This window comes from Vigna umbellata, chromosome 9 (genome assembly GCF_029865625.1).
Source record: "Vigna umbellata cultivar VRB3 chromosome 9, Vumbellata_1.0, whole genome shotgun sequence".
NCBI lineage: Eukaryota > Viridiplantae > Streptophyta > Magnoliopsida > Fabales > Fabaceae > Vigna > Vigna umbellata.
The window spans coordinates 31,893,338-31,908,681 of NC_142173.1; the positions used below are offsets into that span (position 1 = coordinate 31,893,338).

At 36.3% G+C, this 15,344-nt stretch overlaps 1 long non-coding RNA gene and 2 other non-coding genes across 3 annotated transcripts; all 3 read right to left on the reverse strand.

Moving 5' to 3' along the window:
• Positions 1–7,312: 7,312 nt before the first annotated feature.
• On the reverse strand, positions 7,313–7,505 carry LOC124846231 (U2 spliceosomal RNA). The gene has a single exon (XR_007029518.2). It is a non-coding gene; the product is annotated as a U2 spliceosomal RNA (small nuclear RNA).
• A 3,011-nt stretch (positions 7,506–10,516) lies between these two features.
• On the reverse strand, positions 10,517–14,738 carry LOC124846162 (uncharacterized). The gene is made up of 3 exons (XR_015782012.1): positions 13,685–14,738; positions 13,352–13,598; positions 10,517–13,064 (listed from the first exon to the last, which is right to left on the reverse strand). It is a non-coding gene; the product is annotated as an uncharacterized LOC124846162 (long non-coding RNA).
• On the reverse strand, positions 14,145–14,337 carry LOC148193223 (U2 spliceosomal RNA). The gene has a single exon (XR_015782472.1). It is a non-coding gene; the product is annotated as a U2 spliceosomal RNA (small nuclear RNA).
• Positions 14,739–15,344: the final 606 nt, after the last annotated feature.

Consider the following 15,344-nt stretch of genomic DNA (forward strand, 5'->3'; position numbering starts at 1 on the left):
CTGTATAAACCGAACGGTTTACAAAATGTAAACATTAAATTTGTTGACCGACCGGTCCTAACTAGACTGCAGGTTTAACGTCTTCCAAAGCTTGCTCCAACGAACAATCATCACCTTGCTTACATCCACAGGATGATCATTGCAATAGAGAAGACGTCTGAATGAAAAACATAAGACAAGACAGGAAATATAGGGTAAGCTGGAGTAATTTAATTAATCCAATAAAACATATAATTCACACAAATACAAGAGTAAGCAAAAGCCAATCATGTCAATCATGCAACAACCAAACATACATTTCCAACAATGACCGAACATATAACATATGCAATGACCGACCACTTTTACTCTGACTGTCCGGACTGTATGAATTGTGTAGCTACGACGTTTTTGCACCCGGATGGTGTAGTAGCTGGGATGCCCTCAATAGCTGCCACCGGGGTTAGTCCGTTATACCTCGCCCAAGTTACAATTATGAACTAGGACCTCCTGCCATTCTCACACATGAGTTACTCCTCTCTACGTGAGAATGAGTAATCGTAGAATATCAGGATAAACGCCAGCTTAGCAATACCCACATTCATACTCTATAATTCCATAATCATTTGTGAGATATTCCTCCTTGGAATTCTCTTCCACATTACTTAAAACACCATCATCATTATATAACATATAATTCCATTCAACAATCATATCTTTACTCATACAATAGAGAACTTTGTGAACTTTGGAGACCGAACGAAAAAATTAACATAATTTATGCACAAGACCGAACGGGAGAGACTTTCCCTACATACGAACATGACCGAACAGTCATTTAGAGAGTAAGACTCAAGCAGGAGTCAAACATTTGAACCTATACTGAGCACCTATGATTTAGAACTAACATTATTGGCTTAGAACGAACACCATTGGCTTAGACCGAACACTATTGGCTTAGGCCGAACATTATTGAAATAGGTCGAACACTATTGAAATAGGCCGAACACTTATTAGCTTAGGCCGCACTCTATTAGTTTATGCCGAATATTACTAACTTAAGTCGAACACTATTAAAACCGAATACCAGTACAAGACTGAGTACTACGAAGATACCGAGTGCTAGTACAAGACCGAGCACTACAAAAAAAAACGATCACTAACACTGACAATAATGCTTAGTATAAAACCGAACGCTACGCTAGGAAACCCACCCTTCTAATACCTAACGATCATGAACTGGTAGGACTTCGAGAAGACCAACTCCAAATAATAACCGAGCGGTCAACAGTAACCACTTGGCATTCTACATGAATCTGCAGAACTTCTACCGAATTATGACAATGCCTAACTTACAAAACTAGAATATCTTGGCCAATATCTAATTCTCCCCTTTCGAATTATAAATCAATTCAACCCTATTTAGATATACCTAAACCATAATAACGTCCACCAAAAGAATCCCATAGCCGATTTCTACCAATCACTTTCATAACATAATAGACCGAACGCTATAATGCGGAAAACCCAACTCGTTCACAGGTTTCTACTATACACACCATTTAACACAAATCCAGTAAATCATCCAATTATTCATTCATGCACACATTCAACCAACCATTTCAAACATAAACAAACATAATTAAATTACTAGCTTCCCTTACCTTTTTAACCGAACAACAACTCAGCTCACAGTAGAATTCGTTTCCCCAAAACCAAAACTTTCTAGAATACCTATAACCCACCGATCAAGAAGGAATAATCAACCAACAGACCAAAACATGATCAGAATTTGTGATGATGAAACAGATGAACACATGCAACCAGAAATTTGACTTGCATGTGCCCGAAAACAGATTTCTTAGGAAGAGAATGAACTTACCGGCTCCAAACTTGAATTTGATCGGTGAAGATGAAAGATTTTGACACTTTGATTACTCAACACTATCTGATTGAAAATCAGAAGAAGAAGAAAGTGAGAATTTTGTAGAGAGAAGGAGGAGAATTGTAGAGAGAAGGAGGAGAAAAGGATTCAGGAACATAGAGAGAAGAAGTGCATGGAGAGGCGAGTGGCACGAAATTTTGAAAAGTTCCTTTATATACTACCGTCAAAACCGATCAGCCACTCAACTACGCACACCTGTCTTCCACTTTCTAAGTTTCTAAAATCCTTACGCATACACCTGGCTTCCACTCACTACTGAATTTAATGGTCGTGACATTCTCCCTAACTACAAAAATTTTCATCCTCGAAAATTGAACTTACCAGAGAACAGATGAGGATACAATTCCCTCATGACGTCTTCCATTTCCCAAGTAAAGTCACTTGTTCTCTTGTCCCATATCACCTTAATTAAATTGATGGTTTTTCCCCTGAGCTGTTTGATTTGGCTTCCCTCTATGCTGACAGGCTTCAACTCAACCGAACGGTCTTCTTTGATCTGAACATCTTCTACTTCTAGCACATGAGAAGGATCTGCTACATACTTTCTGAGTTGAGAGACATGGAAGACTGAATGAAGGTTGGATAGTTGAGGAGGTAATGCTATCTGGTCCTATGCGTCTTAAAATTTGGTACGAACCAATAAACTTACGAGATAAATTCTTAGGCCAAATAGCTCTCCCAATACCCGTCGTAGGATTCAGCCTAATGAAAACATGATCTCCTACAGCGAACTCTAGAGGTTTTCTTCTTCTATTCGTGTAGGTGGTTATCGCGGTTTAGAGATTTCTGTGATTGCGTTTGTTTTTGGAATTTGGGTTTAGGATTCCTGTTTGCGTTCTCTTGAAAATTCTTTGTCTCTGTTTCATACATTGATAGGTATTTGTGGGTTAATCTTGTGACTAAATTGAGACTTCAGTTACTGGTGTTTCTTCCTCATATATTTTTTTTCTCTAAAGTTGTTTAGTATTTGTTTTCTTTAACTTGTTTAAAAATTACATTTGTGTCTTTTTAATATGTACCAAATATATTAAATTGTTCTCTTTAACTTGTAATTTAATTTAAACCTTATTTAAAAATTCACAAAATATATTTTTTAAATATTTGTGGGTTGAAAACGAGTATCAAACGACTATTCTCGGATTGAAAAAAATCCACGGATTTTTTTTATGCGGATATCCAACGGGTAGCGAGTTGGGTTGCGGGTACGATTTTTGCATGCGGGTCGGGTTGCGGGTAAGCACTATCCATGTCCGACCCGTCCCGTTGCCATCCCTAGTTGTATGTTGACGGGTCATCAAACAAAGAGGGAAGCAAAGTTGGGGTGGTGCACGAAGGACCGCACGACATCGTCGTGGAGCAACCCTTGATCTTTAAGTTCAAAATTAGCAACAACTAAGCCGAGTATGAAACCTTGATCATCGGTTTCACCTTGGCCAAAGACTTGGGAGCGCCAACCCTGAAGTGAGGACAAACTCTCAGCTCGTAGTATGGGAGATGAACAGTGATTTCCAAATCAAGGATAATCACTTGTTACAATACTTTCATAAGGCTAAAGAGTTGTTGTAGAGCTTTAAGGAGGCGAGCATGAGGCAGATCCCTAGAGAAGAAATTGCATGGACAGACACCTTATCCAAGTTCGTAAACGGCAAGGAAAAGGGACAACTATCTTTAGTGATTAGGCAAATTTTGACGAAGCCTACCATAAAAGTCTTGTCGATCTCAATGGCCCCCGACCAAGTCAACTAAAGGGAGGAAGTGTGCGTCCTCATGAAAAAGAAAGAAGAGGGGGAAGTAGTATGTCTGATCGATTCGAAAAAGGTTGCTCGATATGTCCTTATCAGTGACGAACTTTACAGATGGGGTTTTTCCACCCCCTTATTAAAATGAATTTCACAAGAGGAATCCGAATACGTCTTAAAAGAACTTGACAACGGGATATGTGGCCTACACACCGAGAGAAGAACCCTCAAGGCATGTACCTTGCGAACAAGGTACTTCTGGTCGACCCTTGAGCGAGACTGCGACACGTTCGTCAAGAAGTGTAAGTGGCAAGAACATGTCAACAATATCAGCATACCACCAACGAAATTGCACAATATCATCTCCCTATAACCATTCACTCAATAAGGATGGACATTATTAAACCATTCCTAGTGGGTAGGGTCTAGAAGAAATTTCTCCTTGTTGTTGTTGATTACTTCACCAAATGGGTGGAAACTGAGCCCCTCGCCACTATTATTGCTCATCAAGTCCAGAAGTTCATGTGAAAGATCAATTGTCATTTTGATCTGCCCGACACAATGATTACAGACAATAAACGACAATTTATTGATAAAAGGTTGAGTGAGTTTTACAAGAACATAGGTATAAAACATGTTACTAGTTTCGTCGAACATCCTCAAACAAACGGACAAGCCAAAGCGGTCAACAAAACCCTTGTGACCGAGGTAAAACGACGTCTGGGTGATGCAAAAGACGATTGGGTGGACGAGCTATTGGAGGTGCTATGGAGATATCATTGTTTAGTGCACGATACAATCGGAGAAACCCCATTTAATCTCACATACAAAATAGACGATATGGTTCCAGTTGAGGTGGGCGAGCCCTCCTCTCGAAGGCAACTCAGAGACTTGTGACTCAATAACGAACAACTTCGTGTAGAGCTCGACATGTTACTAGAGAAGTGAGAAGTGGTAGCCATACGGGCCGAAGCCTAGAAGAGGATGGTTGGTAGAAGGTACAACATAAAGGTCAAACCACGAATTTTCTTAGAGGGAGACCTGGTTTGGAGGAAGACACGCGAAGCCAAAAAAAATCGAGCACATGGGAAGCTTCCTGCAAACTGGAAAGGCCCATTTCGGGTTGTCGAAGATTTGGGAAGGGAAACATACCGAATTGAACACTCAAACAGGAAATCAATTCCTAACACTTGGAACGCTTCACATCTAAAGTTTTATTTCAGTTAACTCCATGTAAAGTTGTACGATGATTAATAAAATGAGAAGCTTCTGAACAATTTTGTGCACAAGTCACCTGTCCTAACAATCTCGGTGGTAACAAAATCGTAAGCCTAGGGAATGTTCCAAGTGAACTCCTAGCACTAACCGATCAGCGAGGAACGTTCCTAAGAGAACTCTCCTAGGAGTCTAGTTCTTTTATTTTCTCTCATGGTGTGTTTACTTTGTTTGTAAAGGTAATTTTAGTTTAAGGGGTAATTAATCAGTAGCCTAAGACAGTTCTGGCAAGGCTAGACTTGGTATTTAACTGGCCTCTTTGGCTCACCTCTCTTACCTGAGATTTGTCTTAGATTAAGAAAACTTTTAAGAACAAAGGATACAAAGTCATAGGTCTTATAGGAGTAGTAATTTTAGTTTTGACAAGCCAAATACTTTCAAAGATATGATCAAAAATACTTGAAAAGGCCAGGAAAAATTGTACATTTTTGGAATTATATAGGATTGAGGTTGATATATATAATCAAGCTAAGAGGGAAATTTTATTCTTTGGTAGAGAAATAAGTGCATTAACATACTTAGCTTGGAAAAGGAAAATTGATTAAATGCATCCCATCATTGCTAAAATTAGTGAACCTTATAAATCCTATGTCTTTTCTAGAACAAATAAAAATTGTCCTAAGTTTATACATTTCTAGATTTAAAGAGCATGCAAGAGAGTGGTGGGATCAAAGGCAATTTAATGTTGAGCAAGGTAGAAAATCCTTCATTCATGCTTAGTATAAACTAAGAGTTTGCATGAGAAGAAAGTGTGTGCCTCCTTTAGTTAGAAAAATAAAAACTAAAGCTAATGAGAGAGAGCATTAAAGAGGGAAAAACCCCAGGTGTCTTTTTCTGAAATTTAGAATGATGAACAGAGTTTAAAATTTAGAACAGCAGTTGAGTTCATGTGATGTCTAATGAAACTTGAAGCTAATTATAGTCATTCCAAATATATTTTATTTGATATTGCCGACCATTTTAATCCTTATCAGTAGGAGTGGTTCATGCCTGATTAAGGTTTAACTAAGTATTTCTTATATGATATGTATGCTAACGTTAATGGAAAAAATTCAGATATGTTAAACCTTGTCAATGGAAAAAAGTTGCGGACTATGTTCAGCTTCAAGAATGGGAACCTGATTTGTAATAGGAACCTTTAAATAAATAAGAGGGTAACTTTATCGAGCTCATCATTGATCCCTTGTGGGAGAAAAACCAAGACCAGGACTAATCTTACTTACAACCTGGGCCTTGAGAAGAAGTCGTGGCTGATCAGAAGAGAAGACAATCATCATCAAAGAACAAATGAAAAATACATAACTTTTTTTACAAACAATCTTCAAAGGCAAAATGTCCTCCTTGATTTGTTGGATGAGGAAGGATAATTTCAGTATAAAACAAACAAATAGCTTAGAAAAATCCATATGATAAGGTAATTATGAAACTCTTCTACTTTATGACAGTCCCAAAGAAACAACTAATCCATTAAGAAGAGGACCCAGCTTTCATCTATCCAAACTATGCTAGGGTAATTGAAGTAGAAGCTAAGTTTCTTCTTTCTAACTCATCCACTAAGACTTGAAGCAGATAACTGGGATGCTTTCTCCCTATTTCTTTCAAAAACAATTTCCTTCCACCAGCGTTTTTATGGGCCTGAAAATTCTTTATCTATAGAGAAGACAAACACCACCAAAGAACAAATGAAATATACTTCAACCATATTTAGCAAACCTCAGGCTTTAGTAATTATATTCTACAAAAATTATAAGCAACCAACCAATTAGAACATTAAAATAAAAATCATCAGAAATAAGAATAAATAATTGAACTGTTAGGTAGGATGCACCATGCCCTTGCAAGAGTGCAAAAGCAGAAACCAAATAGCATGTTGCGTTGATGGTCCTCTCCCTATTTTACATCCTAAGCTTAAGCTGTTTACCAGTGCACAGATTATGTTACGCCTAGTCAATGGACAAAAGAGGCAGATATGCAGATATCTATCATCACTGATCCATTGTGGAAGCTGGGACTTAAAATAAAAATACATAATTTCAGCCGAGTATTCAAATTTTATATCTCAAACTTCAGGTACATGTCAGTACTCTGACAAGTGTGATATCTGAAGAAACTTAAGCTATTTATTCCAATTATATTTTACTTGTTATCACCAACCATGGTTGTCCTTCTGCAATAGGATTGATATGCATGCCTAATTAAAGTTTAAGAGAGTGTTTCTTATATATAAATACCTAAGTGTTAATATAGATATATCACTACTTAGAAAACAAGTGTTGCAGTCACTCTAAAGTAAAATTGATATTTTGCAACTGTTTTGGGCGGGAAGCACCAGCACTTTGCAGAAGTGTCAGACCAGAAAATTGAACTAATTTGGGTGGGATGCACCAGGCCTTGCAAGAGTGCAAAACAAGGATGATACTTAAGAAACCAAGCAGCAAGCTACTCATTGTTTCTCTCCCTCAAAAAATTAATTTAATATCATGTGAACTAATAGTCCACATATCAGATATTAAACTGATAAGAACAGATACTACACTTGATCTTAGCCAAAAGGCCGAGAAAGGTATGCTTTGGTAACTTGAAGTGTTTAGATTTTATCTCTCAAGCTTCAACTTTTTGTCAGTATGCTAAATAGTGTGGGACTTCATAATTTGTGAGTCACATGCTACCAAAATGACTATCTAATATCACCAAACTAAAATTTAGACAGCGGTGAAACTTGAAACTGCTTATAGTCATCAAATTATTTTTCACTTGATATTAGACCAATAATGTTGATCCTTTCCAATAGTCAATTAAGAAGAAAATGTTTATCTTATTATAATTATCAAACTTATTCATCAACAAATAGCAAATATTATGTATTTTAAGTAAAACTAAAAATGTCTTGACATGAACTTTTAGAATTCCACATATTTTATATTTTTTTTATTCTAAAATCTTAACGTCAATAATAAAGTCTCGAACTTCCAAGTTAAATGTTGATGATGTTAGGATTCAACAAAGAAAGGGAAAAAGTTGTTTGTAAATTGCTTATAGAACTCAATGGTGACCCCTAGAATAGTGAGTGCTCTAGACTATTCGCTGGGGAAAAACGTTAGTTACGTGTTTGAAGTTTTTTGATACATTAAGAAGTCACTACCACGATTTAACTCTATAATCTTCTATTAAAAATGTATACAGCAAAGCATAAATTGAATATGGTAGCAGCATGAGATTTGATGTATGCAACAAAGAGAAGCATTAGAGTAGAATTGGGAAGTAAGAGCTTAAATATCTTGGAGTTGTGGATACTTATCAGTTCAACCGAAACATTTTTTATTTTTTTTAAATACAACACTTAAAGTTTGTCCAATTGTTTTCTTGATATAAAGTATATTAACCATTAATATAAAAATTATTATTTCAACCTTGTAATGACGTCCTCCATGGATGATTAGAGGTTGATCTTTGCTTCTTGAAGTTGCACAAAGCAGAGAAGAGTGGATGGCAGCGGAATTAACGAATGCACATAAGGTGTTTGATGAAAGGCGTAATGTATGGCAGATGTGATTTGGTGCAATTTGAAGCCTAGAAAGGAATCTATCTAGGAAAGGTGGCTAGAGGAGGCTTAGAAGCTCTATCTGACCGTGACTCAGATGAAGAATGGAGCCTGGGAGTGATCTCAACAAGGATTCAATACTATATTCATCAAAAGTGTCAATTACAAGTGATGGGTGCTGACTTTATAACCATTCAAGCACCTGGATTTGATCTCCTAAGCTAGCTTGATGATCAGCTGTGATATGTGGATCACATTCCACGTGTACAACACGTTTCCAATGTGTGGGAAGTGCCAAAACTCGTGCTGCACTTTACTGCTGGCTAGGAAGCACCACGCATGCTGGGCACGAAAAGTCTTGGGCTGAGCGCAGGCAATCCGGAAGTCACTCTACACTTGGCCCCAAATGAAGTAAATCTTCAAGGCTTCTTGCTTGGAAGTGTCTTTCAGGTCCTCTTGAAGTCTTCTGATCATTCCTCTAGTGATGAGGCCTTTCATTGTAAGGTGGACCTGGGTCCAAATCATTTGGTTGATCATTCCATGAGTAATGGGTCTTGACTTGTTATTGAGCTTAGGCCTAAGTCATCATCTCTTTCCTTGAGAAGGATTTGTCTTCAAATCTGATGGTTCGTCTTTCTTACAAGGATATCTAAAATTATTGTAGAAGAGACTCCTCAAAGTCTTGGGAGTAGGCCATCTTAAAATAATTTTATTCTTGTTAGAATCCACATGAATATCTTGAAATGATTTTATTCTTGTTGGAATCCACATGAATCTCTCCTAAATGTCAATATGCAATAAGCATAAAACATATTTCTAATTAATTTTATTTGACTCAATAAGATATATAAAAAAAATATGTTTAGAAGAAGGTTTCCTAATATTGAAATTTTTAACTTTAATAGAATTAAGAAACCTTTCTTCTTTTAAAAGTTTATTTTTGTTTTGAGCTAATTGTAACCATAGAGGTAACAATAACTCAAGTTGTGAATTGCCACATTTTGAAAGTTGTAACATTTTAAAGGATGGAATGACACTTTTTTCAAAATAAAAGTTAAAATTTGAAAACTCAATGACAAGTGGAGAAAAGTTAAAGGATTGAAAACCGTCCCTTAAGAGTCTTGATTCAATTGTGATTGTGGGAGGAAATGTTGCCCTTAATTGCACTTTCTTCGCTTCTTCCATTTCTTTTTCTTTCCTTTGTCTTCTTTCAAATTCTTCTCTTTCTATCTTTTCTTCTTTCCCTCTTATCTCTTGCTCTTTAATTTTCTCTGTCTTCCTTTTCTTATCTCTCTTGCTTTCTCTTTATTTTTCTTTCTTCCTCCTCTCTCTCTCTTTGAACTATCTCTTGTAATTCCCTCTTTTGTCTTTCAATTTTTCTTGCTCTTTTCTCATCCAAGAGCATCATAAGTTTTTCTCCAAACTTAATTTCCCTATGAAAGAACTCACTTAATTTTTTAATGAATGACTTGCCCTCTTTAATGAGTTCTCTTACAAGCTCTTGGTTTCTATCAAACGAAGGAGGAACATAATTTCTCCTCATGCAAGCTTTTAATTCACTCCAATCATGGATGGGGGATTTTCTACCTTTCTTAAAACTATATTGCCTTCGGCTCCACCATTTACTTGCATGATCTTCGAACCTAGAAGTGTATATACTAAGAACATAGGATTTACTATTGCTAGCAAAGGATGGATGTAACTAATCAATTTTCCTCTCCTAAGCTAAGTATGATAATGCACTGATGTTCCTACCAAAGAATGTGATATCTCTCTCAGCTTGATAGTACACTCCACCCATGTTCTTATTTTCCTCATGTCTTAGTCACCATAAATTGAGCTCTCTGAGTTCTTTTTGTTTTAAAGTGATGATTTCCTCATAATGACTCTCTATGTGGTGAGATAGATGTTCAAACATATTTTAATTTCAAAAGTGTGTTCCTAATTTGAAAAGGTTTAAGATTTCACCAAAAGATAATTTCCAGGTAAGAGAGATGAGCCAAGGGCTACTTAAGTACCAAGCTTTACCTAGCCAAAATGTCTAAAGCTACTTACTTGACCAATTTTGGATAACACATTCACAAGCAAAAGAAAATCCTATGGTGAGGCTTGTAGCTTTGGCTAATAAGACACACTCACCGACTAAGCTATGTGAAATTTAAACAAGCAAGAAAGTTTGCCAAGAGTTGAAAAAGCACCAAGGAATCTTCCAAAACACTTGGTCCAAAAAATGGCCTTTTACAAAAGAAAAACCAAAAGAAATTGAAATCTAAAGCAATTACACAAAACAGATGCAAAGCTATGAAATCTGCTGGATTTCGCTGGTCGGTTCTCTTCAACTACTGGGAGTCAGCGTCATGTTGATTCTGATGTGTGTTCCAGGCTGTATGGACAACTTAACTTCTGCTCTTTTGGGCTTCACAGCTTCATGATTCTGGGGTTGTGTTCAGCTGCTGTGATAGTATTTGGACCAAGAGACATGTCAGGGCTCCAAAAAGGTGTTGTTGCCGCTTGTGTCACGGGTTCAGATCACCAACCTACACTGCATTATGCTGTTTTGCATTTCTTCCAGCTTTCTAAATCAATCTGCACCAATGAAACTAACCAACAATCCAGAACTCGCAATGAACGTGGAATAGACACAATTGAATGTTCTATTCTGACTTTCAGTGACATCGAAGATGAGAAAAGTATTCAATTGCAGTCACACAACTCATTTAACCAGGAAGGCAGAATTAATAAACCACTCTCTAAAGAATTTTGGATATTTGCACTTCAATCAGCAACTAAAAGACAGATGCAACAGTTTATTTTCTGGACATAAACGGTAAAAGAAAGGGGTATGCAGCTTTGGGATTCTCTGGAATAAAGAACGCTGCAATGAATACAGCCACAAAGCTCACAGCTGCAGTGGTGTAGGTTGTGATTTGGGTGCCTTTTATACAACTCTCAATCAGATTTAGGCTAGCTGGAAACAGAATTTCAGGTTGCACTCCATGGTTCGGGTTTGTTGCACGTCCAAAGAGAGATTCACCCTCCACCACCTAATACACTACCCTTTTCTTGCTTCCTTGCAAGTCTTCTAAGCTGCACCAAACTGCTAATAACAGCCACCACTGACCAATCAATCAGTGCATCAAACTGATTTCTCAAAAGCTGATCAGAATTTATAGTGAAAAACAAAACTATCAAGCCAATAAGACAATCAATCAAATAAGCTGCTTAGGAAGGGAATGCACGCAAATTGATCCTACCAGTGACTCTAGAAAAGAATAAGGAAGCAAGAAAAAAACCAGCAAGTTTGAGCAGAAACAGTTAATTGACTCCAGTACTTAATTTTACGAAAGTGTTTGATAAAATGCCCCAATGAAATTAGTTCATAACAGATAATGTTTTCAGTTTCTGATTTGGAGCTTGTCTAAGTTGGATTGCACAAGGTCTGAACGCTTTTTAAACTTGTCTAGATATTATTTTTCATTTGTTTTGACTTAATCAAAACCTAGATCTTACTACAATCCAACTCAATTATAAATGCACAAATCAAAAACTCAGTACTACACTGCACTTGCCTCATAAAAATTGACTTAAAATGGTGGTTTCAAAAGGTGAAATTGCACAAAGGCTGATTTAACTCGAATTAAACTATCTCAGCATGTTTAAAACATCAAAACAAACTTTTTTCACTAAAATGGGATGCAAAACACAGTAATTCGAAAATTAAACTTGCAATAGCCACTTATGCAGTCACATAGCTCAACCTCACCACCAATTTTAAGTTGTAATGACTCAAATGACAAATTAATGATGAGAATGACTCTGAAACAGCAATTGAAATTTCATAAAGACTCTAAGAATGTACTACCAGAAGTCTAGCAATGATTCTAATGCTGAACCAGATTAGAAAAACTAAAGAATTGACTCAATCAATGAAATGCAGTTTCGGCTAACTGCTGCAAAGTTGCTAAGCTATTTGCAAAATGTGCAAATGATTTAGGCTATGCCTTTCCTTGATCTTTGTTAGTATGCACTTGCTATTTGTCAGCAGCTCAAAATCCAGAATGAATTTAACAGATTAATGTGGACTAAAACAGAATTCAACTTCAAAGAATCAATTGAACTGACCAATGGATATCTATTAACCAGCTCATACATTTGAATGTTTCATGGCTTTTGTGGTTTGATAGAGATTACACCAAGGCTCAAACAAAATTTGAAAAGCAAATGCGCAACTCAAATCAGATTTAAGAACAGATTAAAACTGCACCAGTTTTTAACCAATGCACATGACTTAGACAAAACAGAATTTAGAATTCAAAATGAAAATGACTCAGACAGAATGCACCGATTAAAATGATGAAATACACTGACTCAAGGCATAGACACACTCAATGCAATTGCAGATATCCTTAATGAACAATTGAGAATTCAATAAAACAGTAAACACAAGACAAAACAGGAAATGATGAGACAACACGGATTTGGAAGAAACACTTAGCTCAACTCTAACCTTGACTCTGAATACCACTTGATGACGTCCTCCATGGATGATTGGAGATTTATCTTTGCTCGTTGAAGTTGCACAGAGCTGAGAAGAGTGGATGGCAGCGGAATTAACAAATGCACATAAGGTGTTTGATGAAAGACACTTCCAAGCAAGTAGCCTTGAAGATTTACTTCATTTGCAGGTTAAATCTTGAGGTCTAAAGTCTGAAATGGATAATTTTCAATTTGAAGAGCTATGTATCATCTAACTTTTATGATGCATATTTTAATTATTCCTAACATGACGGAGTTGCTACTCTGCAGCCCTCAGTGAAGTCAAGAATCCAATTACTGTTCATGTCTACAATAACTCCACCAAAAAACCTTTACCTGGTTCCTGCACTGTCATAGAGAAATCTGGAATATTAGTGTCTTGAATATCTCATCATTTTTGGGCTTCCATATTAACCACCATGCCAAAGCAAAGACCCTTTGCTATAGGTAGTGTGATGCTGCAACAAGTAGGAGCTGTTTTCTGCATTGTTATTGACTTCATTAAATTGTTACATCCTAAAATCCTTTTGCTTTTGGGTTGTCACTAAGCAAATAGAGGATGGTTTCTTCACTCCTACCACACCTGAAACAAAAAGCATAAACTAAAATGTAACCTTTTGGTGCAAATTCACATCATCTATCAAAATTTATAGCTCAAGATATGTTTACCGAAAGACAGGCCTTCATTCCACCACTATGTCAACTTTCCAATTCACCCAATCACTGTAATAGGAATCCCAAGAAACGGCCTATAGATTTTTTTCCGACCAGAGAAAAGCATCACCAAAAATGAAAAATATAATTCAGCCATGTGCAGCAAACTTAATAAAAATATGTAAACTTTTTGATGGGTAATAACACTCTTTCATCAAATGACATACAAATCCATTTGATATGTTAATTTTAACAGAAAATCCAATGAATAAGGTAATTATAATACTGTTCAACCAAATAATAACATTGCCAAAGAAACCAATGCTGAGCCACACAACCAAGAAGAACCAGTAAAATTAATAGGATAGAACATTAATTACTCATCAAGTTTTGATGGAGAACAAATAAGCAACCATTTAGCTAGAACATAAATGTAGACTACCAGATATAAGAATAAATAATTGAACTAATTTGGGTGGGATGCACCAGGCCTTGCAAGAGTGCAAAACAAGGATGATGCTTAAGAAACCAAGCAGCAAGCTACTCATTGTTTCTCTCCCTCAAAAATTTAATTTAATATCGTGTGAACTAATAGTCCACATATCAGATATTAAACTGATAAGAACAGATACTACACTTGATCTTAGCCAAAAGGCCGAGAAAGGTATGCTTTGAAAGTTAAAAGTGTTTAGATTTTATATCTTAAGCTGCAACTCCTTGTGAGTGTTCTGACAAGTGTGGGACTTCATAACTTGAGTCAGAAGCTTCCACGATTTAATTCTATAATCTTGTATTAAAAATGTGTAGGAATATATACAGCAGAGCATAAAGTGAAAATGGTAGCAGCATGAGATTTGATGAATGCAAGAAAGAGAAGAAGCATTAGTGTAGAATTGTGAAGTAAGAAAAGGGTGTTCATCTTCCATCAAGAACCCCGCTGAAGACTTGGCTGTCTCCACCTAGTGATGCTTCCCATTCTGTGGATGACATAACAATCTCTGACAATGCCACAACTATCTCCCTCATCACAGGCCTGTCGTTTGGATCTTCCCACAAACACCAATGAGCTACTTCTGCCATCTGCAAAGCCAAATGTTCCAAATAACAAAATTATGAAAAGGGAAAAACGAGTCTTGTGAAAAAGTGATATAACTATTTTATGTCAGAATAATATTAGATTAAGGAAAGCAACAGCATTATTCTATTCCCTACATTATCTCTAAAGACACACAATAACTATGTTAAAGGAGTGATCATTATTATCTTTGTTCAAACATAAAACCCATCTAATGCTTTTGCCTTTAAAAGATTGTTTGTTTTAGGTGATTAAGAAACTCATTCGTTTGTTTGTTTTCACCCCTTTTCTAGTTGTCTATGAAGTTTTAGTCAGAAAATGTATCCTAATTTATGATAAGAATATAAATAAAATCCCTACTATCTTTGAAGCATAAACTTTTCATGGGTGCTCTTGACTTCTTAAAAGGAAAAGTTTAGATTACAGCCTGTAAAAGGTCTAATTTACTGGTCCTCCGGAGTGAAACTGATATCCTCAATTACTAATTTACTGTCTCTTAAAAAACAAATATCTTTTTATATATATTTCCATTGAGTTCACAGAGAGATATTAAATTAAAATAGAGTATGTGAATGAAGACAGGAACTTCAGGTAAATCTA